At 39.3% G+C, this 22,037-nt stretch overlaps 9 non-coding genes across 9 annotated transcripts; all 9 read right to left on the bottom strand.

The window, feature by feature from the left end:
• Positions 1–224: 224 nt before the first annotated feature.
• Positions 225–297, bottom strand: TRNAF-GAA (transfer RNA phenylalanine (anticodon GAA)). The gene has a single exon. It is a non-coding gene; the product is annotated as a tRNA-Phe (tRNA).
• A 2,254-nt stretch (positions 298–2,551) lies between these two features.
• Positions 2,552–2,624, bottom strand: TRNAF-GAA (transfer RNA phenylalanine (anticodon GAA)). Its single transcript has one exon. It is a non-coding gene; the product is annotated as a tRNA-Phe (tRNA).
• A 1,673-nt stretch (positions 2,625–4,297) lies between these two features.
• On the bottom strand, positions 4,298–4,370 carry TRNAF-GAA (transfer RNA phenylalanine (anticodon GAA)). The gene has a single exon. It is a non-coding gene; the product is annotated as a tRNA-Phe (tRNA).
• A 1,672-nt stretch (positions 4,371–6,042) lies between these two features.
• On the bottom strand, positions 6,043–6,115 carry TRNAF-GAA (transfer RNA phenylalanine (anticodon GAA)). Its single transcript has one exon. It is a non-coding gene; the product is annotated as a tRNA-Phe (tRNA).
• A 1,091-nt stretch (positions 6,116–7,206) lies between these two features.
• Positions 7,207–7,279, bottom strand: TRNAF-GAA (transfer RNA phenylalanine (anticodon GAA)). Its single transcript has one exon. It is a non-coding gene; the product is annotated as a tRNA-Phe (tRNA).
• A 5,423-nt stretch (positions 7,280–12,702) lies between these two features.
• Positions 12,703–12,775, bottom strand: TRNAF-GAA (transfer RNA phenylalanine (anticodon GAA)). The gene has a single exon. It is a non-coding gene; the product is annotated as a tRNA-Phe (tRNA).
• A 1,900-nt stretch (positions 12,776–14,675) lies between these two features.
• Positions 14,676–14,748, bottom strand: TRNAF-GAA (transfer RNA phenylalanine (anticodon GAA)). The gene has a single exon. It is a non-coding gene; the product is annotated as a tRNA-Phe (tRNA).
• A 3,353-nt stretch (positions 14,749–18,101) lies between these two features.
• TRNAF-GAA (transfer RNA phenylalanine (anticodon GAA)) lies at positions 18,102–18,174 on the bottom strand. The gene has a single exon. It is a non-coding gene; the product is annotated as a tRNA-Phe (tRNA).
• Positions 18,175–20,424: 2,250 nt separating this feature from the next.
• Positions 20,425–20,497, bottom strand: TRNAF-GAA (transfer RNA phenylalanine (anticodon GAA)). Its single transcript has one exon. It is a non-coding gene; the product is annotated as a tRNA-Phe (tRNA).
• Between the last annotated feature and the right edge of the window lie 1,540 nt (positions 20,498–22,037).

Raw genomic sequence — 22,037 nt, forward strand, 5'->3', positions numbered from 1 at the left:
GATGCAGACAAGAGTTTACTTTACAAAAAAGGACGAAATGGGAAACATTCATTGTCAAACCTGAAGGCAAGATAGGTGGAAGAAAGTTTAAAAGGAGGACAGAAAGCAAAGTCTATGTTGAATTGATCATTTTGTAGATCAGTTGATAAAAATGTTGATAGAGAAAAAAGTACTACAGCTGATTCCAAGACCTATTTTGTTAGAAGCAAGGAACCTCTCAACTGTGCCGAAACCCGGGATTGAACCAGGGACCTTTAGATCTTCAGTCTAACGCTCTCCCAACTGAGCTATTTCGGCCTGCTTATAGCTGTGGTCTTCATACTTTAATTTAAACCATTTAAGAAAATAGATGCAGGACCTGGATTTTTAACCTCATATGGTAGAGATATGTTTTAAGGAGTCCTGTATCATTCCGCAATTAACTGGTGCAATGGGTAAATAGCATTTTTTGGATCCAGGTTAGGTAGTTGTTTTTTTAACTCTGAATGGACTAGCACTATATTACCCAGATATATTTGGCATGAGTAGGTAAGCAATGTCATCTGACTACTGACATCTGTGTTCAAGGGGAAGTGGAAGGTAATGCAGACAAGAGTTTACTTTACAAAAAAGCATGAAATGGGAAATATTCATTGTCAAAACTGAAGGTAAGAGAGGTGGAAGCAAGTTTAGAAGGAGGACATAAAGCAAAGTCTATGTTAAATTGATTGTGTTGTAGATCAGTTGGAAAAAATTTGATGAATAGAGAAAAAGTACTACAGCTGATTCCAAGACCTATTTTGTTAGAAGCAAGGAACCTCTCAACTGCGCCGAAACCCAGGATTGAACCAGGGACCTTTAGATCTTCAGTCTAACGCTCTCCCAGCTGAGCTATTTTGGCCTGCTTATAGCTGGGGTCTTCATACTTTAATTTAAACCATTTAACAAAATAGATGCAGGACCTGGATTTTTAACCTCATATGGTAGAGATATGTTTTAAGGAGTCCTGTATCATTCCCCAGTTAACTGGTGCAATGGGTAAATAGCATTTTTGGGATCCAGGTTAGGTAGTTGTTTTTTTAACTCTGAATGGACTAGCACTATATTACCCAGATATATTTGGCATGAGTAGGTAAGCAATGTCATCTGACTACTGAAATCTGTGTTCAAGGGGAAGTGGAATGTGATGCAGACAAGAGTTTACTTTACAAAAAAGGACAAAATGGAAAACATTCATAGTCAAACCTGAAGGCAAGATAGGTGGAAGAAAGTTTAAAAGGAGGACAGAAAGCAAAGTCTATGTTGAATTGATCATTTTGTAGATCAGTTGATAAAAATGTTGATAGAGAAAAAAGTACTACAGCTGATTCCAAGACCTATTTTGTTAGAAGCAAGGAACCTCTCAACTGTGCCGAAACCCGGGATTGAACCAGGGACCTTTAGATCTTCAGTCTAACGCTCTCCCAGCTTAGCTATTTTGGCCTGCTTATAGCTGTGGTCTTCATACTTTAATTTAAACCATTTAACAAAATAGATGCAGGACCTGGATTTTTAACCTCATATGGTGAGATATGTTTTAAGGAGTCCTGTATCATTCCGCAATTAACTGGTGCAATGGGTAAATAGCATTTTTGGGATCCAGGTTAGGTAGTTGTTTTTTTAACTCTGAATGGACTAGCACTATATTACCCAGATATATTTGGCATGAGTAGGTAAGCAATGTTATCTGACTACTGACATCTGTGTTCAAGGGGAAGTGGAAGGTAATGCAGACAAGAGTTTACTTTACAAAAAAGCATGAAATGGGAAATATTCATTGTCAAACCTGAAGGTAAGAGAGGTGGAAGCAAGTTTAGAAGGAGGACATAAAGCAAAGTCTATGTTAAATTGATTGTGTTGTAGATCAGTTGGAAAAAATTTGATGAATAGAGAAAAAGTTCTACAGCTGATTCCAAGACCTATTTTGTTAGAAGCAAGGAACCTCTCAACTGTGCCGAAACCCAGGATTGAACCAGGGACCTTTAGATCTTCAGTCTAACGCTCTCCCAGCTGAGCTATTTCGGCCTGCTTATAGCTGGGGTCTTCATACTTTAATTTAAACCATTTAACAAAATAGATGCAGGACCTGGATTTTTAACCTCATATGGTAGAGATATGTTTTAAGGAGGCCTGTATCATTCCCCAGTTAACTGGTGCAATGGGTAAATAGCATTTTTGGGATCCAGGTTAGGTAGTTGTTTTTTTAACTCTGAATGGACTAGCACTATATTACCTAGATATATTTGGCATGAGTAGGTAAGCAATGTCATCTGACTACTGACATCTGTGTTCAAGGGGAAGTGGAATGTGATGCAGACAAGAGTTTACTTTACAAAAAAGGACGAAATGGGAAACATTCATTGTCAAACCTGAAGGCAAGATAGGTGGAAGAAAGTTTAAAAGGAGGACAGAAAGCAAAGTCTATGTTGAATTGATCATTTTGTAGATCAGTTGATAAAAATGTTGATAGAGAAAAAAGTACTACAGCTGATTCCAAGACCTATTTTGTTAGAAGCAAGGAACCTCTCAACTGTGCCGAAACCCGGGATTGAACCAGGGACCTTTAGATCTTCAGTCTAACGCTCTCCCAACTGAGCTATTTCGGCCTGCTTATAGCTGTGGTCTTCATACTTTAATTTAAACCATTTAACAAAATAGATGCAGGACCTGGATTTTTAACCTCATATGGTAGAGATATGTTTTAAGGAGTCCTGTATCATTCCGCAATTAACTGGTGCAATGGGTAAATAGCATTTTTTGGATCCAGGTTAGGTAGTTGTTTTTTTAACTCTGAATGGACTAGCACTATATTACCCAGATATATTTGGCATGAGTAGGTAAGCAATGTCATCTGACTACTGACATCTGTGTTCAAGGGGAAGTGGAAGGTAATGCAGACAAGAGTTTACTTTACAAAAAAGCATGAAATGGGAAATATTCATTGTCAAACCTGAAGGTAAGAGAGGTGGAAGCAAGTTTAGAAGGAGGACATAAAGCAAAGTCTATGTTAAATTGATTGTGTTGTAGATCAGTTGGAAGAAATTTGATGAATAGAGAAAAAGAACTACAGCTGATCCCAAGACCTATTTTGTTAGAAGCAAGGAACCTCTCAACTGTGCCGAAACCGGGGATTGAACCAGGGACCTTTAGATCTTCAGTCTAACGCTCTGCCAACTGAGCTAGTTCGGCCTTCGGATAGCTGGGGTCTTCATACTTTAATTTGAACCATTTAACAAAATAGATGCAGGACCTGGATTTTTAACCTCATATGGTAGAGATATGTTTTAAGGAGTCCTGTATCATTCCCCAGTTAACTGGTGCAATGGGTAAATAGCATTTTTGGGATCCAGGTTAGGTAGTTGTTTTTTTAACTCTGAATGGACTAGCACTATATTACCTAGATATATTTGGCATGAGTAGGTAAGCAATGTCATCTGACTACTGACATCTGTGTTCAAGGGGAAGTGGAATGTGATGCAGACAAGAGTTTACTTTACAAAAAAGGACGAAATGGGAAACATTCATTGTCAAACCTGAAGGCAAGATAGGTGGAAGAAAGTTTAAAAGGAGGACAGAAAGCAAAGTCTATGTTGAATTGATCATTTTGTAGATCAGTTGATAAAAATGTTGATAGAGAAAAAAGTACTACAGCTGATTCCAAGACCTATTTTGTTAGAAGCAAGGAACCTCTCAACTGTGCCGAAACCCGGGATTGAACCAGGGACCTTTAGATCTTCAGTCTAACGCTCTCCCAGCTTAGCTATTTTGGCCTGCTTATAGCTGTGGTCTTCATACTTTAATTTAAACCATTTAACAAAATAGATGCAGGACCTGGATTTTTAACCTCATATGGTGAGATATGTTTTAAGGAGTCCTGTATCATTCCGCAATTAACTGGTGCAATGGGTAAATAGCATTTTTGGGATCCAGGTTAGGTAGTTGTTTTTTTAACTCTGAATGGACTAGCACTATATTACCCAGATATATTTGGCATGAGTAGGTAAGCAATGTCATCTGACTACTGACATCTGTGTTCAAGGGGAAGTGGAAGGTAATGCAGACAAGAGTTTACTTTACAAAAAAGCATGAAATGGGAAATATTCATTGTCAAACCTGAAGGTAAGAGAGGTGGAAGCAAGTTTAGAAGGAGGACATAAATCAAAGTCTATGTTAAATTGATTGTGTTGTAGATCAGTTGGAAAAAAATTGATGAATAGAGAAAAAGTACTACAGCTGATTCCAAGACCTATTTTGTTAGAAGCAAGGAACCTCTCAACTGTGCCGAAACCCGGGATTGAACCAGGGACCTTTAGATCTTCAGTCTAACGCTCTCCCAACTGAGCTATTTCGGCCTTCTGATAGCTGGGGTCTTCATACTTTAATTTAAACCATTTAACAAAATAGATGCAGGACCTGGATTTTTAACCTCATATGGTAGAGATATGTTTTAAGGAGTCCTGTATCATTCCCCAGTTAACTGGTGCAATGGGTAAATAGCATTTTTGGGATCCATGTTAGGTAGTTGTTTTTTTAACTCTGAATGGACTAGCACTATATTACCGAGATATATTTGGCATGAGTAGGTAAGCAATGTCATCTGACTACTGACATCTGTGTTCAAGGGGAAGTGGAATGTGATGCAGACAAGAGTTTACTTTACAAAAAAGGACGAAATGGAAAACATTCATAGTCAAACCTGAAGGCAAGATAGGTGGAAGAAAGTTTAAAAGGAGGACAGAAAGCAAAGTCTATGTTGAATTGATCATTTTGTAGATCAGTTGATAAAAATGTTGATTGAGAAAAAAGTACTACAGCTGATTCCAAGATCTATTTTGTTAGAAGCAAGGAACCTCTCAACTGTGCCGAAACCCGGGATCGAACCAGGGACCTTTAGATCTTCAGTCTAACGCTCTCCCAACTTAGCTATTTCGGCCTGCTTATAGCTGTGGTCTTCATACTTTAATTTAAACCATTTAACAAAATAGATGCAGGACCTGGATTTTTAACCTCATATGGTAGAGATATGTTTTAAGGAGTCCTGTATCATTCCGCAATTAACTGGTGCAATGGGTAAATAGCATTTTTTGGATCCAGGTTAGGTAGTTGTTTTTTTAACTCTGAATGGACTAGCACTATATTACCCAGATATATTTGGCATGAGTAGGTAAGCAATGTCATCTGACTACTGACATCTGTGTTCAAGGGGAAGTGGAAGGTAATGCAGACAAGAGTTTACTTTACAAAAAAGCATGAAATGGGAAATATTCATTGTCAAACCTGAAGGTAAGAGAGGTGGAAGCAAGTTTAGAAGGAGGACATAAAGCAAAGTCTATGTTAAATTGATTGTGTTGTAGATCAGTTGGAAAAAATTTGATGAATAGAGAAAAAGTACTACAGCTGATTCCAAGACCTATTTTGTTAGAAGCAAGGAACCTCTCAACTGTGCCGAAACCCAGGATTGAACCAGGGACCTTTAGATCTTCAGTCTAACGCTCTCCCAGCTGAGCTATTTCAGCCTGCTTATAGCTGGGGTCTTCATACTTTAATTTAAACCATTTAACAAAATAGATGCAGGACCTGGATTTTTAACCTCATATGGTAGAGATATGTTTTAAGGAGTGCTGTATCATTCCCCAGTTAACTGGTGCAATGGGTAAATAGCATTTTTGGGATCCAGGTTAGGTAGTTGTTTTTTTAACTCTGAATGGACTAGCACTATATTACCCAGATATATTTGGCATGAGTAGGTAAGCAATGTCATCTGACTACTGAAATCTGTGTTCAAGGGGAAGTGGAATGTGATGCAGACAAGAGTTTACTTTACAAAAAAGGACAAAATGGAAAACATTCATAGTCAAACCTGAAGGAAAGATAGGTGGAAGAAAGTTTAAAAGGAGGACAGAAAGCAAAGTCTATGTTGAATTGATCATTTTGTAGATCAGTTGATAAAAATGTTGATAGAGAAAAAAGTACTACAGCTGATTCCAAGACCTATTTTGTTAGAAGCAAGGAACCTCTCAACTGTGCCGAAACCCGGGATTGAACCAGGGACCTTTAGATCTTCAGTCTAACGCTCTCCCAACTGAGCTATTTCGGCCTGCTTATAGCTGTGGTCTTCATACTTTAATTTAAACCATTTAACAAAATAGATGCAGGACCTGGATTTTTAACCTCATATGGTAGAGATATGTTTTAAGGAGTCCTGTATCATTCCGCAATTAACTGGTGCAATGGGTAAATAGCATTTTTTGGATCCAGGTTAGGTAGTTGTTTTTTTAACTCTGAATGGACTAGCACTATATTACCCAGATATATTTGGCATGAGTAGGTAAGCAATGTCATCTGACTACTGACATCTGTGTTCAAGGGGAAGTGGAAGGTAATGCAGACAAGAGTTTACTTTACAAAAAAGCATGAAATGGGAAATATTCATTGTCAAACCTGAAGGTAAGAGAGGTGGAAGCAAGTTTAGAAGGAGGACATAAAGCAAAGTCTATGTTAAATTGATTGTGTTGTAGATCAGTTGGAAAAAATTTGATGAATAGAGAAAAAGAACTACAGCTGATCCCAAGACCTATTTTGTTAGAAGCAAGGAACCTCTCAACTGTGCCGAAACCGGGGATTGAACCAGGGACCTTTAGATCTTCAGTCTAACGCTCTGCCAACTGAGCTAGTTCGGCCTTCTGATAGCTGGGGTCTTCATACTTTAATTTGAACCATTTAACAAAATAGATGCAGGACCTGGATTTTTAACCTCATATGGTAGAGATATGTTTTAAGGAGTCCTGTATCATTCCCCAGTTAACTGGTGCAATGGGTAAATAGCATTTTTGGGATCCAGGTTAGGTAGTTGTTTTTTTAACTCTGAATGGACTAGCACTATATTACCTAGATATATTTGGCATGAGTAGGTAAGCAATGTCATCTGACTACTGACATCTGTGTTCAAGGGGAAGTGGAATGTGATGCAGACAAGAGTTTACTTTACAAAAAAGGACGAAATGGGAAACATTCATTGTCAAACCTGAAGGCAAGATAGGTGGAAGAAAGTTTAAAAGGAGGACAGAAAGCAAAGTCTATGTTGAATTGATCATTTTGTAGATCAGTTGATAAAAATGTTGATAGAGAAAAAAGTACTACAGCTGATTCCAAGACCTATTTTGTTAGAAGCAAGGAACCTCTCAACTGTGCCGAAACCCGGGATTGAACCAGGGACCTTTAGATCTTCAGTCTAACGCTCTCCCAACTGAGCTATTTCGGCCTTCTGATAGCTGGGGTCTTCATACTTTAATTTGAACCATTTAACAAAATAGATGCAGGACCTGGATTTTTAACCTCATATGGTAGAGATATGTTTTAAGGAGTCCTGTATCATTCCCCAGTTAACTGGTGCAATGGGTAAATAGCATTTTTGGGATCCATGTTAGGTAGTTGTTTTTTTAACTCTGAATGGACTAGCACTATATTACCCAGATATATTTGGCATGAGTAGGTAAGCAATGTCATCTGACTACTGACATCTGTGTTCAAGGGGAAGTGGAATGTGATGCAGACAAGAGTTTACTTTACAAAAAAGGACGAAATGGGAAACATTCATAGTCAAACCTGAAGGCAAGATAGGTGGAAGAAAGTTTAAAAGGAGGACAGAAAGCAAAGTCTATGTTGAATTGATCATTTTGTAGATCAGTTGATAAAAATGTTGATTGAGAAAAAAGTACTACAGCTGATTCCAAGATCTATTTTGTTAGAAGCAAGGAACCGCTCAACTGTGCCGAAACCCGGGATTGAACCAGGGACCTTTAGATCTTCAGTCTAACGCTCTCCCAACTTAGCTATTTCGGCCTGCTTATAGCTGTGGTCTTCATACTTTAATTTAAACCATTTAACAAAATAGATGCAGGACCTGGATTTTTAACCTCATATGGTGAGATATGTTTTAAGGAGTCCTTTATCATTCCGCAATTAACTGGTGCAATGGGTAAATAGCATTTTTTGGATCCAGGTTAGGTAGTTGTTTTTTTTAACTCTGAATGGACTAGCACTATATTACCCAGATATATTTGGCATGAGTAGGTAAGCAATGTCATCTGACTACTGACATCTGTGTTCAAGGGGAAGTGGAAGGTAATGCAGACAAGAGTTTACTTTACAAAAAAGCATGAAATGGGAAATATTCATTGTCAAACCTGAAGGTAAGAGAGGTGGAAGCAAGTTTAGAAGGAGGACATAAAGCAAAGTCTATGTTAAATTGATTGTGTTGTAGATCAGTTGGAAAAAATTTGATGAATAGAGAAAAAGTACTACAGCTGATTCCAAGACCTATTTTGTTAGAAGCAAGGAACCTCTCAACTGTGCCGAAACCCGGGATTGAACCATGGACCTTTAGATCTTCAGTCTAACGCTCTCCCAACTGAGCTATTTCGGCCTGCTTATACCTGTGGTCTTCATACTTTAATTTAAACCATTTAACAAAATAGATGCAGGACCTGGATTTTTAACCTCATATGGTAGAGATATGTTTTAAGGAGTCCTGTATCATTCCGCAATTAACTGGTGCAATGGGTAAATAGCATTTTTTGGATCCAGGTTAGGTAGTTGTTTTTTTAACTCTGAATGGACTAGCACTATATTACCCAGATATATTTGGCATGAGTAGGTAAGCAATGTCATCTGACTACTGAAATGAAATGAAATGAAAATGTGACTTGTAGAGTGCTGCAGCTGCCCTGAGGCGTCCAGGCGCTAAAACAGAAGAAGCACTCTTAAGGTTACTTTTAGGCATTGAATAGCAGGGTTTTTAGCTGTTTCCGGAACGTAGTCAGGTTGGGGTTGTTCCTCAGCTGCAGAGGGAGGGAGTTCCAGAGCTTGGAAACATTATACGAGAAGGAGCGTCCTCCTGCTCTGGCTCTGCGTATTCTGGGGATTTCGGCCAAAAATGCTGTTGAAGAGCGAAGAGATTTGTTGGGCCTGTAGGGAGAAATCAGGGGGCGATTGATGTCTGGGCCCGTTTCCCAGAATGTCTGGTGGGCGATACAGAGTGATTTAAATTTTACTCGGTCCCTGACAGGTAACCAGTGCAGGGTCTTTAAACCGGTTCTTACTGAAGTCCTCCGGGAGATTCCCAGCAGCGCTCTGGCAGCACAATTCTGGGTGCGTTGGAGCTTCTGTAGGGTATAGTCTGGTGCTCCCAAATAAAGGGCGTTATTGAAGTCCAAACGAGATTGGATGAGGCCCTGTATAATTATCTGTTTGGCCTCAGAACAGAGGAGGGGAAGGACTTTCTTAATCACCCTAAGGAGGCCAAAGCAGGTAGCTGAGATCTTAGTGGCCTGTGTGTTAAGGCTCAGAGACTTGTCGAGCCAGACGCCCAAGCTTTTAATGTTGTCTCTGGGGGGTGGGGCCATTCCCATGCTTGATGGCCAGATCAGTTCTATGGAGGCGGGGGAGGCTGGGCCCAGGATCATCAGCTCAGTTTTATCGTCGTTTAGCTTTAGGCATGAGCTCATCATCCACTTCTTTACATCCTCCAAACAGGCCGCTAGGTCTGGTGGCGACTGGAGGCCGCTCTTCTCAGCAAGGGAGACCACCAGCTGGGTGTCGTCCGCATAGGAGATGATCTTGACACCATGCGGACGAACTACCTCAGCCAGTGGCTTCATGTATGCGTTGAAGAGCGTAGGACTTAAAGAGGAGCCCTGGGGAACTCCGCATCCCAGGGGGCGAGTTGATGAGCGGGATGTGCCGTCGAAGACCTGAAAGGTTCTGTCAGATAAAAAAGAGTTGAACCATGTCAGGGCGTCTCCGGTCACTCCTAAGTCGGCAAGGCGGGTTAGCAAGATTTTGTGATGTACCGTGTCAAATGCGGCACTTAGGTCGAGGAGGATCACTGCCACTGATCCTCCTCGATCCAGGAGCCGTCTTGCCTCCTCAGTCACTGCCAATAAAGCGGTCTCTGTCCCATGTTTGGTACGAAAACCTGTTTGGGAGGAGTCGAGGAGGTGGTTTTCCTCAAAAAATGTTGTCAGAGTGGTATTGACATGTTTCTCCAGAATTTTCGAAGCCCAGGGGAGTAACGAGATCGGGCGATAATTACTGGGGTTGGCCGGGTCAAGGGAAGGTTTCTTCAATAGAGCCCGTACCATAGCGTGCTTCCATGTTGAAGGGACCGTCCTACTGGTTATAGAGGAGTTCATGAGATCCAGGAGCGTAGGGAAAATAGCAACGCTGGCAAGATTTAGTGAGCCTGGGGGGGCAGGGTCACACGGGGAGCCGGATTTTATTTGTTGTGCCAGTTTCTTTACGGTTTCCAATGTTATAAGGGGGAGAGACTCCAACCACTTGGTCGGATTTACTGTCAAGTGCGGGTTTTGACCAGGGGAATCAGTGGATGGATTAGGGAAGGAGAGTTAAATTTTATTAATTTTTTGGAAGAAGAATTCCGCCAGATCATTGCACTTGGTCGGTGAGTTATTGTTGTCTGTGACCGGAGATGGGGGTTTGATCAGGGAGTTGACTATGCGAAAAATTTCTTTAGATTTGGATTTTGCCATGGTGATTTTAAAATTGTAGAAGGCAGCTTGCGAGGATTTAATTGCAAGCTTATAGTTCCTGATCATTTCCCTATAGGTGGCTTTTTCTTCGGGATTGTATGAAGTGCGCCACTTTCTCTCCTGTCTTTTACAGAGACATCTGTGTTCAAGGGGAAGTGGAAGGTAATGCAGACAAGAGTTTACTTTACAAAAAAGCATGAAATGGGAAATATTCATTGTCAAACCTGAAGGTAAGAGAGGTGGAAGCAAGTTTAGAAGGAGGACATAAAGCAAAGTCTATGTTAAATTGATTGTGTTGTAGATCAGTTGGAAAAAATTTGATGAATAGAGAAAAAGAACTACAGCTGATCCCAAGACCTATTTTGTTAGAAGCAAGGAACCTCTCAACTGTGCCGAAGCCCGGGATTCAACCAGGGACCTTTAGATCTTCAGTCTAACGCTCGGCCAACTGAGCTATTTCGGCCTTCTGATAGCTGGGGTCTTCATACTTTAATTTGAACCATTTAACAAAATAGATGCAGGACCTGGATTTTTAACCTCATATGGTAGAGATATGTTTTAAGGAGTCCTGTATCATTCCCCAGTTAACTGGTGCAATGGGTAAATAGCATTTTTGGGATCCAGGTTAGGTAGTTGTTTTTTTAACTCTGAATGGACTAGCACTATATTACCCAAATATATTTGGCATGAGTAGGTAAGCAATGTCATCTGACTACTGACATCTGTGTTCAAGGGGAAGTGGAATGTGATGCAGACAAGAGTTTACTTTACAAAAAAGGACAAAATGGAAAACATTCATAGTCAAACCTGAAGGCAAGATAGGTGGAAGAAAGTTTAAAAGGAGGACAGAAAGCAAAGTCTATGTTGAATTGATCATTTTGTAGATCAGTTGATAAAAATGTTGATAGAGAAAAAAGTACTACAGCTGATTCCAAGACCTATTTTGTTAGAAGCAAGGAACCTCTCAACTGTGCCGAAACCCGGGATTGAACCAGGGACCTTTAGATCTTCAGTCTAACGCTCTCCCAGCTTAGCTATTTTGGCCTGCTTATAGCTGTGGTCTTCATACTTTAATTTAAACCATTTAACAAAATAGATGCAGGACCTGGATTTTTAACCTCATATGGTGAGATATGTTTTAAGGAGTCCTGTATCATTCCGCAATTAACTGGTGCAATGGGTAAATAGCATTTTTGGGATCCAGGTTAGGTAGTTGTTTTTTTAACTCTGAATGGACTAGCACTATATTACCCAGATATATTTGGCATGAGTAGGTAAGCAATGTCATCTGACTACTGACATCTGTGTTCAAGGGGAAGTGGAAGGTAATGCAGACAAGAGTTTACTTTACAAAAAAGCATGAAATGGGAAATATTCATTGTCAAACCTGAAGGTAAGAGAGGTGGAAGCAAGTTTAGAAGGAGGACATAAAGCAAAGTCTATGTTAAATTGATTGTGTTGTAGATCAGTTGGAAAAAATTTGATGAATAGAGAAAAAGTACTACAGCTGATTCCAAGACCTATTTTGTTAGAAGCAAGGAACCTCTCAACTCTGCCGAAACCCAGGATTGAACCAGGGACCTTTAGATCTTCAGTCTAACGCTCTCCCAGCTGAGCTATTTCGGCCTGCTTATAGCTGGGGTCTTCATACTTTAATTTAAACCATTTAACAAAATAGATGCAGGACCTGGATTTTTAACCTCATATGGTAGAGATATGTTTTAAGGAGGCCTGTATCATTCCCCAGTTAACTGGTGCAATGGGTAAATAGCATTTTTGGGATCCAGGTTAGGTAGTTGTTTTTTTAACTCTGAATGGACTAGCACTATATTACCTAGATATATTTGGCATGAGTAGGTAAGCAATGTCATCTGACTACTGACATCTGTGTTCAAGGGGAAGTGGAATGTGATGCAGACAAGAGTTTACTTTACAAAAAAGGACGAAATGGGAAACATTCATTGTCAAACCTGAAGGCAAGATAGGTGGAAGAAAGTTTAAAAGGAGGACAGAAAGCAAAGTCTATGTTGAATTGATCATTTTGTAGATCAGTTGATAAAGATGTTGATAGAGAAAAAAGTACTACAGCTGATTCCAAGACCTATTTTGTTAGAAGCAAGGAACCTCTCAACTGTGCCGAAACCCGGGATTGAACCAGGGACCTTTAGATCTTCAGTCTAACGCTCTCCCAACTGAGCTATTTCGGCCTGCTTATAGCTGTGGTCTTCATACTTTAATTTAAACCATTTAACAAAATAGATGCAGGACCTGGATTTTTAACCTCATATGGTAGAGATATGTTTTAAGGAGTCCTGTATCATTCCGCAATTAACTGGTGCAATGGGTAAATAGCATTTTTTGGATCCAGGTTAGGTAGTTGTTTTTTTAACTCTGAATGGACTAGCACTATATTACCCAGATATATTTGGCATGAGTAGGTAAGCAATGTCATCTGACTACTGACATCTGTGTTCAAGGGGAAGTGGAAGGTAATGCAGACAAGAGTTTACTTTACAAAAAAGCATGAAATGGGAAATATTCATTGTCAAACCTGAAGGTAAGAGAGGTGGAAGCAAGTTTAGAAGGAGGACATAAAGCAAAGTCTATGTTAAATTGATTGTGTTGTAGATCAGTTGGAAAAAATTTGATGAATAGAGAAAAAGAACTACAGCTGATCCCAAGACCTATTTTGTTAGAAGCAAGGAACCTCTCAACTGCGCCGAAACCGGGGATTGAACCAGGGACCTTTAGATCTTCAGTCTAACGCTCGGCCAACTGAGCTAGTTCGGCCTTCTGATAGCTGGGGTCTTCATACTTTAATTTGAACCATTTAACAAAATAGATGCAGGACCTGGATTTTTAACCTCATATGGTAGAGATATGTTTTAAGGAGTCCTGTATCATTCCCCAGTTAACTGGTGCAATGGATATAAGTATCAAGCATTAGCATCATAGGTAAGTAAGCCCAAAGGGAGAGCCCCACCAGGAACAGCTTCCTTGCCGCTCAGCCCATCCACTCCAACTGCCACTCCACACACAGGCCACTCCACACACAGGCATACCAGCATTCCATTCACACATCACTCATACCAGCATTCCAAGCTCACTCACACTGGCTGAGCAGCAAGGGAGATAACTATGAAAGGTACAACATACTAAATACTAGCATACTACAGTATCATTCCCCAGTTAACTGGTGCAATGGGTAAATAGCATTTTTGGGATCCATGTTAGGTAGTTGTTTTTTTAACTCTGAATGGACTAGCGCTATATTACCCAGATATATTTGGCATGAGTAGGTAAGCAATGTCATCTGACTACTGACATCTGTGTTCAAGGGGAAGTGGAATGTGATGCAGACAAGAGTTTACTTTACAAAAAAGGACGAAATGGAAAACATTCATAGTCAAACCTGAAGGCAAGATAGGTGGAAGAAAGTTTCAAAGGAGGACAGAAAGCAAAGTCTATGTTGAATTGATCATTTTGTAGATCAGTTGATAAAAATGTTGATTGAGAAAAAAGTACTACAGCTGATTCCAAGATCTATTTTGTTAGAAGCAAGGAACCTCGCAACTGTGCCGAAACCCGGGATTGAACCAGGGACCTTTAGATCTTCAGTCTAACGCTCTCCCAACTTAGCTATTTCGGCCTGCTTATAGCTGTGGTCTTCATACTTTAATTTAAACCATTTAACAAAATAGATGCAGGACCTGGATTTTTAACCTCATATGGTGAGATATGTTTTAAGGAGTCCTGTATCATTCCGCAATTAACTGGTGCAATGGGTAAATAGCATTTTTGGGATCCAGATATATTTGGCATGAGTAGGTAAGCAATGTCATCTGACTACTGACATCTGTATTCAAGGGGAGGTGGAAGGTAATGCAGACAAGAGTTTACTTTACAAAAAAGCATGAAATGGGAAATATTCATTGTCAAACCTGAAGGTAAGAGAGGTGGAAGCAAGTTTAGAAGGAGGACATAAAGCAAAGTCTATGTTAAATTGATTGTGTTGTAGATCAGTTGGAAAAAATTTGATGAATAGAGAAAAAGTACTACAGCTGATTCCAAGACCTATTTTGTTAGAAGCAAGGAACCTCTCAACTGTGCCGAAACCCGGGATTGAACCAGGGACCTTTAGATCTTCAGTCTAACGCTCTCCCAACTGAGCTATTTCGGCCTGCTTATACCTGTGGTCTTCATGCTTTAATTTAAACCATTTAACAAAATAGATGCAGGACCTGGATTTTTAACCTCATATGGTAGAGATATGTTTTAAGGAGTCCTGTATCATTCCGCAATTAACTGGTGCAATGGGTAAATAGCATTTTTTGGATCCAGGTTAGGTAGTTGTTTTTTAACTCTGAATGGACTAGCACTATATTACCCAGATATATTTGGCATGAGTAGGTAAGCAATGTCATCTGACTACTGACATCTGTGTTCAAGGGGAAGTGGAAGGTAATGCAGACAAGAGTTTACTTTACAAAAAAGCATGAAATGGGAAATATTCATTGTCAAACCTGAAGGTAAGAGAGGTGGAAGCAAGTTTAGAAGGAGGACATAAAGCAAAGTCTATGTTAAATTGATTGTGTTGTAGATCAGTTGGAAAAAATTTGATGAATAGAGAAAAAGAACTACAGCTGATCCCAAGACCTATTTTGTTAGAAGCAAGGAACCTCTCAACTGTGCCGAAACCCGGGATTCAACCAGGGACCTTTAGATCTTCAGTCTAACGCTCGGCCAACTGAGCTATTTCGGCCTTCTGATAGCTGGGGTCTTCATACTTTAATTTGAACCATTTAACAAAATAGATGCAGGACCTGGATTTTTAACCTCATATGGTAGAGATATGTTTTAAGGAGTCCTGTATCATTCCCAGTTAACTGGTGCAATGGGTAAATAGCATTTTTGGGATCCAGGTTAGGTAGTTGTTTTTTTAACTCTGAATGGACTAGCACTATATTACCCAGATATATTTGGCATGAGTAGGTAAGCAATGTCATCTGACTACTGACATCTGTGTTCAAGGGGAAGTGGAATGTGATGCAGACAAGAGTTTACTTTACAAAAAAGGACAAAATGGAAAACATTCATAGTCAAACCTGAAGGCAAGATAGGTGGAAGAAAGTTTAAAAGGAGGACAGAAAGCAAAGTCTATGTTGAATTGATCATTTTGTAGATCAGTTGATAAAAATGTTGATAGAGAAAAAAGTACTACAGCTGATTCCAAGACCTATTTTGTTAGAAGCAAGGAACCTCTCAACTGTGCCGAAACCCGGGATTGAACCAGGGACCTTTAGATCTTCAGTCTAACGCTCTCCCAGCTTAGCTATTTTGGCCTGCTTATAGCTGTGGTCTTCATACTTTAATTTAAACCATTTAACAAAATAGATGCAGGACCTGGATTTTTAACCTCATATGGTGAGATATGTTTTAAGGAGTCCTGTATCATTCCGCAATTAACTGGTGCAATGGGTAAATAGCATTTTTGGGATCCAGGTTAGGTAGTTGTTTTTTTAACTCTGAATGGACTAGCACTATATTACCCAGATATATTTGGCATGAGTAGGTAAGCAATGTCATCTGACTACTGACATCTGTGTTCAAGGGGAAGTGGAAGGTAATGCAGACAAGAGTTTACTTTACAAAAAAGCATGAAATGGGAAATATTCATTGTCAAACCTGAAGGTAAGAGAGGTGGAAGCAAGTTTAGAAGGAGGACATAAATCAAAGTCTATGTTAAATTGATTGTGTTGTAGATCAGTTGGAAAAAAATTGATGAATAGAGAAAAAGTACTACAGCTGATTCCAAGACCTATTTTGTTAGAAGCAAGGAACCTCTCAACTGTGCCGAAACCCGGGATTGAATCAGGGACCTTTAGAGCTTCAGTCTAACGCTCTCCCAACTGAGCTATTTCGGCCTGCTTATAGCTGTGGTCTTCATACTTTAATTTAAACCATTTAACAAAATAGATGCAGGACCTGGATTTTTAACCTCATATGGTGAGATATGTTTTAAGGAGTCCTGTATCATTCCGCAATTAACTGGTGCAATGGGTAAATAGCATTTTTTGGATCCAGTTTAGGTAGTTGTTTTTTTAACTCTGAATGGACTAGCACTATATTACCCAGATATATTTGGCATGAGTAGGTAAGCAATGTCATCTGACTACTGACATCTGTGTTCAAGGGGAAGTGGAAGGTAATGCAGACAAGAGTTTACTTTACAAAAAAGCATGAAATGGGAAATATTCATTGTCAAACCTGAAGGTAAGAGAGGTGGAAGCAAGTTTAGAAGGAGGACATAAAGCAAAGTCTATGTTAAATTGATTGTATTGTAGATCAGTTGGAAAAAATTTGATGAATAGAGAAAAAGAACTACAGCTGATCCCAAGACCTATTTTGTTAGAAGCAAGGAACCTCTCAACTGTGCCGAAATCCGGGATTGAACCAGGGACCTTTAGATCTTCAGTCTAACGCTCGCCCAACTGAGCTATTTCAGCCTGCTTATAGCTGTGGTCTTCATACTTTAATTTAAACCATTTAACAAAATAGATGCAGGACCTGGATTTTTAACCTCATATGGTAGAGATATGTTTTAAGGAGTCCTGTATCATTCCCCAGTTAACTGGTGCAATGGGTAAATAGCATTTTTGGGATCCAGGTTAGGTAGTTGTTTTTTTAACTCTGAATGGACTAGCACTATATTACCCAGATATATTTGGCATGAGTAGGTAAGCAATGTCATCTGACTACTGACATCTGTGTTCAAGGGGAAGTGGAATGTGATGCAGACAAGAGTTTACTTTACAAAAAAGGACGAAATGGAAAACATTCATAGTCAAACCTGAAGGCAAGATAGGTGGAAGAAAGTTTAAAAGGAGGACAGAAAGCAAAGTCTATGTTGAATTGATCATTTTGTAGATCAGTTGATAAAAATGTTGATAGAGAAAAAAGTACTACAGCTGATTCCAAGACCTATTTTGTTAGAAGCAAGGAACCTCTCAACTGTGCCGAAACCCGGGATTTTTAGATCTTCAGTCTAACGCTCTCCCAACTTAGCTATTTCTGCCTGCTTATAGCTGTGGTCTTCATACTTTAATTTAAACCATTTAACAAAATAGATGCAGGACCTGGATTTTTAACCTCATATGGTGAGATATGTTTTAAGGAGTCCTGTATCATTCCGCAAATAACTGGTGCAATGGGTAAATAGCATTTTTGGGATCCAGATATATTTGGCATGAGTAGGTAAGCAATGTCATCTGACTACTGACATCTGTATTCAAGGGGAGGTGGAAGGTAATGCAGACAAGAGTTTACTTTACAAAAAAGCATGAAATGGGAAATATTCATTGTCAAACCTGAAGGTAAGAGAGGTGGAAGCAAGTTTAGAAGGAGGACATAAAGCAAAGTCTATGTTAAATTGATTGTGTTGTAGATCAGTTGGAAAAAATTTGATGAATAGAGAAAAAGTACTACAGCTGATTCCAAGACCTATTTTGTTAGAAGCAAGGAACCTCTCAACTGTGCCGAAACCCGGGATTGAACCAGGGACCTTTAGATCTTCAGTCTAACGCTCTCCCAACTGAGCTATTTCGGCCTGCTTATAGCTGTGGTCTTCATACTTTAATTTAAACCATTTAACAAAATAGATGCAGGACCTGGATTTTTAACCTCATATGGTAGAGATATGTTTTAAGGAGTCCTGTATCATTCCGCAATTAACTGGTGCAATGGGTAAATAGCATTTTTTGGATCCAGGTTAGGTAGTTGTTTTTTTAACTCTGAATGGACTAGCACTATATTAACCAGATATATTTGGCATGAGTAGGTAAGCAATGTCATCTGACTACTGACATCTGTGTTCAAGGGGAAGTGGAAGGTAATGCAGACAAGAGTTTACTTTACAAAAAAGCATGAAATGGGAAATATTCATTGTCAAACCTGAAGGTAAGAGAGGTGGAAGCAAGTTTAGGAGGACATAAAGCAAAGTCTATGTTAAATTGATTGTGTTGTAGATCAGTTGGAAAAAATTTGATGAATAGAGAAAAAAAACTACAGCTGATCCCAGGATCTATTTTGTTAGAAGCAAGGAACCTCTCAACTGTGCCGAAACCCGGGATTGAACCAGGGACCTTTAGATCTTCAATCTAACGCTCGGCCAACTGAGCTATTTCGGCCTTCTGATAGCTGGGGTCTTCATACTTTAATTTGAACCATTTAACAAAATAGATGCAGGACCTGGATTTTTAACCTCATATGGTAGAGATATGTTTTAAGGAGTCCTGTATCATTCCCCAGTTAACTGGTGCAATGGGTAAATAGCATTTTTGGGATCCTGGTTAGGTAGTTGTTTTTTTAACTCTGAATGGACTAGCACTATATTACCAGATATATTTGGCATGAGTAGGTAAGCAATGTCATCTGACTACTGACATCTGTGTTCAAGGGGAAGTGGAATGTGATGCAGACAAGAGTTTACTTTACAAAAAAGGACAAAATGGAAAACATTCATAGTCAAACCTGAAGGCAAGATAGGTGGAAGAAAGTTTAAAAGGAGGACAGAAAGCAAAGTCTATGTTGAATTGATCATTTTGTAGATCAGTTGATAAAAATGTTGATAGAGAAAAAAGTACTACAGCTGATTCCAAGACCTATTTTGTTAGAAGCAAGGAACCTCTCAACTGTGCCGAAACCCGGGAGTGAACCAGGGACCTTTAGATCTTCAGTCTAACGCTCTCCCAGCTTAGCTATTTTGGCCTGCTTATAGCTGTGGTCTTCATACTTTACTTTAAACCATTTAACAAAATAGATGCAGGACCTGGATTTTTAACCTCATATGGTGAGATATGTTTTAAGGAGTCCTGTATCATTCCGCAATTAACTGGTGCAATGGGTAAATAGCATTTTTGGGATCCAGGTTAGGTAGTTGTTTTTTTAACTCTGAATTGACTAGCACTATATTACCCAGATATATTTGGCATGAGTAGGTAAGCAATGTAATCTGACTACTGACATCTGTGTTCAAGGGGAAGTGGAAGGTAATGCAGACAAGAGTTTACTTTACAAAAAAGCATGAAATGGGAAATATTCATTGTCAAACCTGAAGGTAAGAGAGGTGGAAGCAAGTTTAGAAGGAGGACATAAATCAAAGTCTATGTTAAATTGATTGTGTTGTAGATCAGTTGGAAAAAATTTGATGAATAGAGAAAAAGTACTACAGCTGATTCCAAGACCTATTTTGTTAGAAGCAAGGAACCTCTCAACTGTGCCGAAACCCGGGATTGAATCAGGGACCTCTAGAGCTTCAGTCTAACGCTCTCCCAACTGAGCTATTTCGGCCTCCTTATAGCTGTGGTCTTCATACTTTAATTTAAACCATTTAACAAAATAGATGCAGGACCTGGATTTTTAACCTCATATGGTAGAGATATGTTTTAAGGAGTCCTGTATCATTCCCCAGTTAACTGGTGCAATGGGTAAATAGCATTTTTGGGATCCAGGTTAGGTAGTTGTTTTTTTAACTCGAAATGGACTAGCACTATATTACCTAGATATATTTGGCATGAGTAGGTAAGCAATGTCATCTGACTACTGACATCTGTGTTCAAGGGGAAGTGGAATGTGATGCAGACAAGAGTTTACTTTACAAAAAAGGACGAAATGGGAAACATTCATAGTCAAACCTGAAGGCAAGATAGGTGGAAGAAAGTTTAAAAGGAGGACAGAAAGCAAAGTCTATGTTGAATTGATCATTTTGTAGATCAGTTGATAAAAATGTTGATAGAGAAAAAAGTACTACAGCTGATTCCAAGACCTATTTTGTTAGAAGCAAGGAACCTCTCAACTGTGCCGAAACCCGGGATTGAACCAGGGACCTTTAGATCTTCAGTCTAACGCTCTCCCAACTGAGCTATTTCGGCCTTCTGATAGCTGGGGTCTTCATACTTTAATTTGAGCCATTTAACTAAATAGATGCAGGACCTGGATCTTTAACCTCATATGGTAGAGATATGTTTTAAGGAGTCCTGTATCATTCCCCAGTTAACTGGTGCAATGGGTAAATAGCATTTTTGGGATCCAGGTTAGGTAGTTGTTTTTTTAACTCTGAATGGACTAGCACTATATTACCCAGATATATTTGGCATGAGTAGGTAAGCAATGTCATCTGACTACTGACATCTGTGTTCAAGGGGAAGTGGAATGTGATGCAGACAAGAGTTTACTTTACAAAAAAGGACGAAATGGAAAACATTCATAGTCAAACCTGAAGGCAAGATAGGTGGAAGAAAGTTTAAAAGGAGGACAGAAAGCAAAGTCTATGTTGAATTGATCATTTTGTAGATCAGTTGATAAAAATGTTGATAGAGAAAAAAGTACTACAGCTGATTCCAAGACCTATTTTGTTAGAAGCAAGGAGCCTCTCAACAGTGCCGAAACCCAGGATTGAACCAGGGACCTTTAGATCTTCATTCTAACGCTCTCCCAGCTTAGCTATTTTGGCCTGCTTATAGCTGTGGTCTTCATACTTTAATTTAAACCATTTAACAAAATAGATGCAGGACCTGGATTTTTAACCTCATATGGTGAGATATGTTTTAAGGAGTCCTGTGTCATTCCGCAATTAACTGGTGCAATGGGTAAATAGCATTTTTGGGATCCAGGTTAGGTAGTTGTTTTTTTAACTCTGAATGGACTAGCACTATATTACCCAGATATATTTGGCATGAGTAGGTAAGCAATGTCATCTGACTACTGACATCTGTGTTCAAGGGGAAGTGGAAGGTAATGCAGACAAGAGTTTACTTTACAAAAAAGCATGAAATGGGAAATATTCATTGTCAAACCTGAAGGTAAGAGAGGTGGAAGCAAGTTTAGAAGGAGGACATAAATCAAAGTCTATGTTAAATTGATTGTGTTGTAGATCAGTTGGAAAAAATTTGATGAATAGAGAAAAAGTACTACAGCTGATTCCAAGACCTATTTTGTTAGAAGCAAGGAACCTCTCAACTGTGCCGAAACCCGGGATTGAATCAGGGACCTGTAGAGCTTCAGTCTAACGCTCTCCCAACTGAGATATTTCGGCCTGCTTATAGCTGTGGTCTTCATACTTTAATTTAAACCATTTAACAAAATAGATGCAGGACCTGGATTTTTAACCTCATATGGTAGAGATATGTTTTAAGGAGTCCTGTATCATTCCCCAGTTAACTGGTGCAATGGGTAAATAGCATTTTTGGGATCCAGGTTAGGTAGTTGTTTTTTAACTCTGAATGGACTAGCACTATATTACCCAGATATATTTGGCATGAGTAGGTAAGCAATGTCATCTGACTACTGACATCTGTGTTCAAGGGGAAGTGGAATGTGATGCAGACAAGAGTTTACTTTACAAAAAAGGACAAAATGGAAAACATTCATAGTCAAACCTGAAGGCAAGATAGGTGGAAGAAAGTTTAAAAG

Source organism: Lissotriton vulgaris, chromosome 8, assembly GCF_964263255.1.
Source record: "Lissotriton vulgaris chromosome 8, aLisVul1.2, whole genome shotgun sequence".
Classification (NCBI taxonomy): Eukaryota; Metazoa; Chordata; class Amphibia; order Caudata; family Salamandridae; genus Lissotriton; species Lissotriton vulgaris.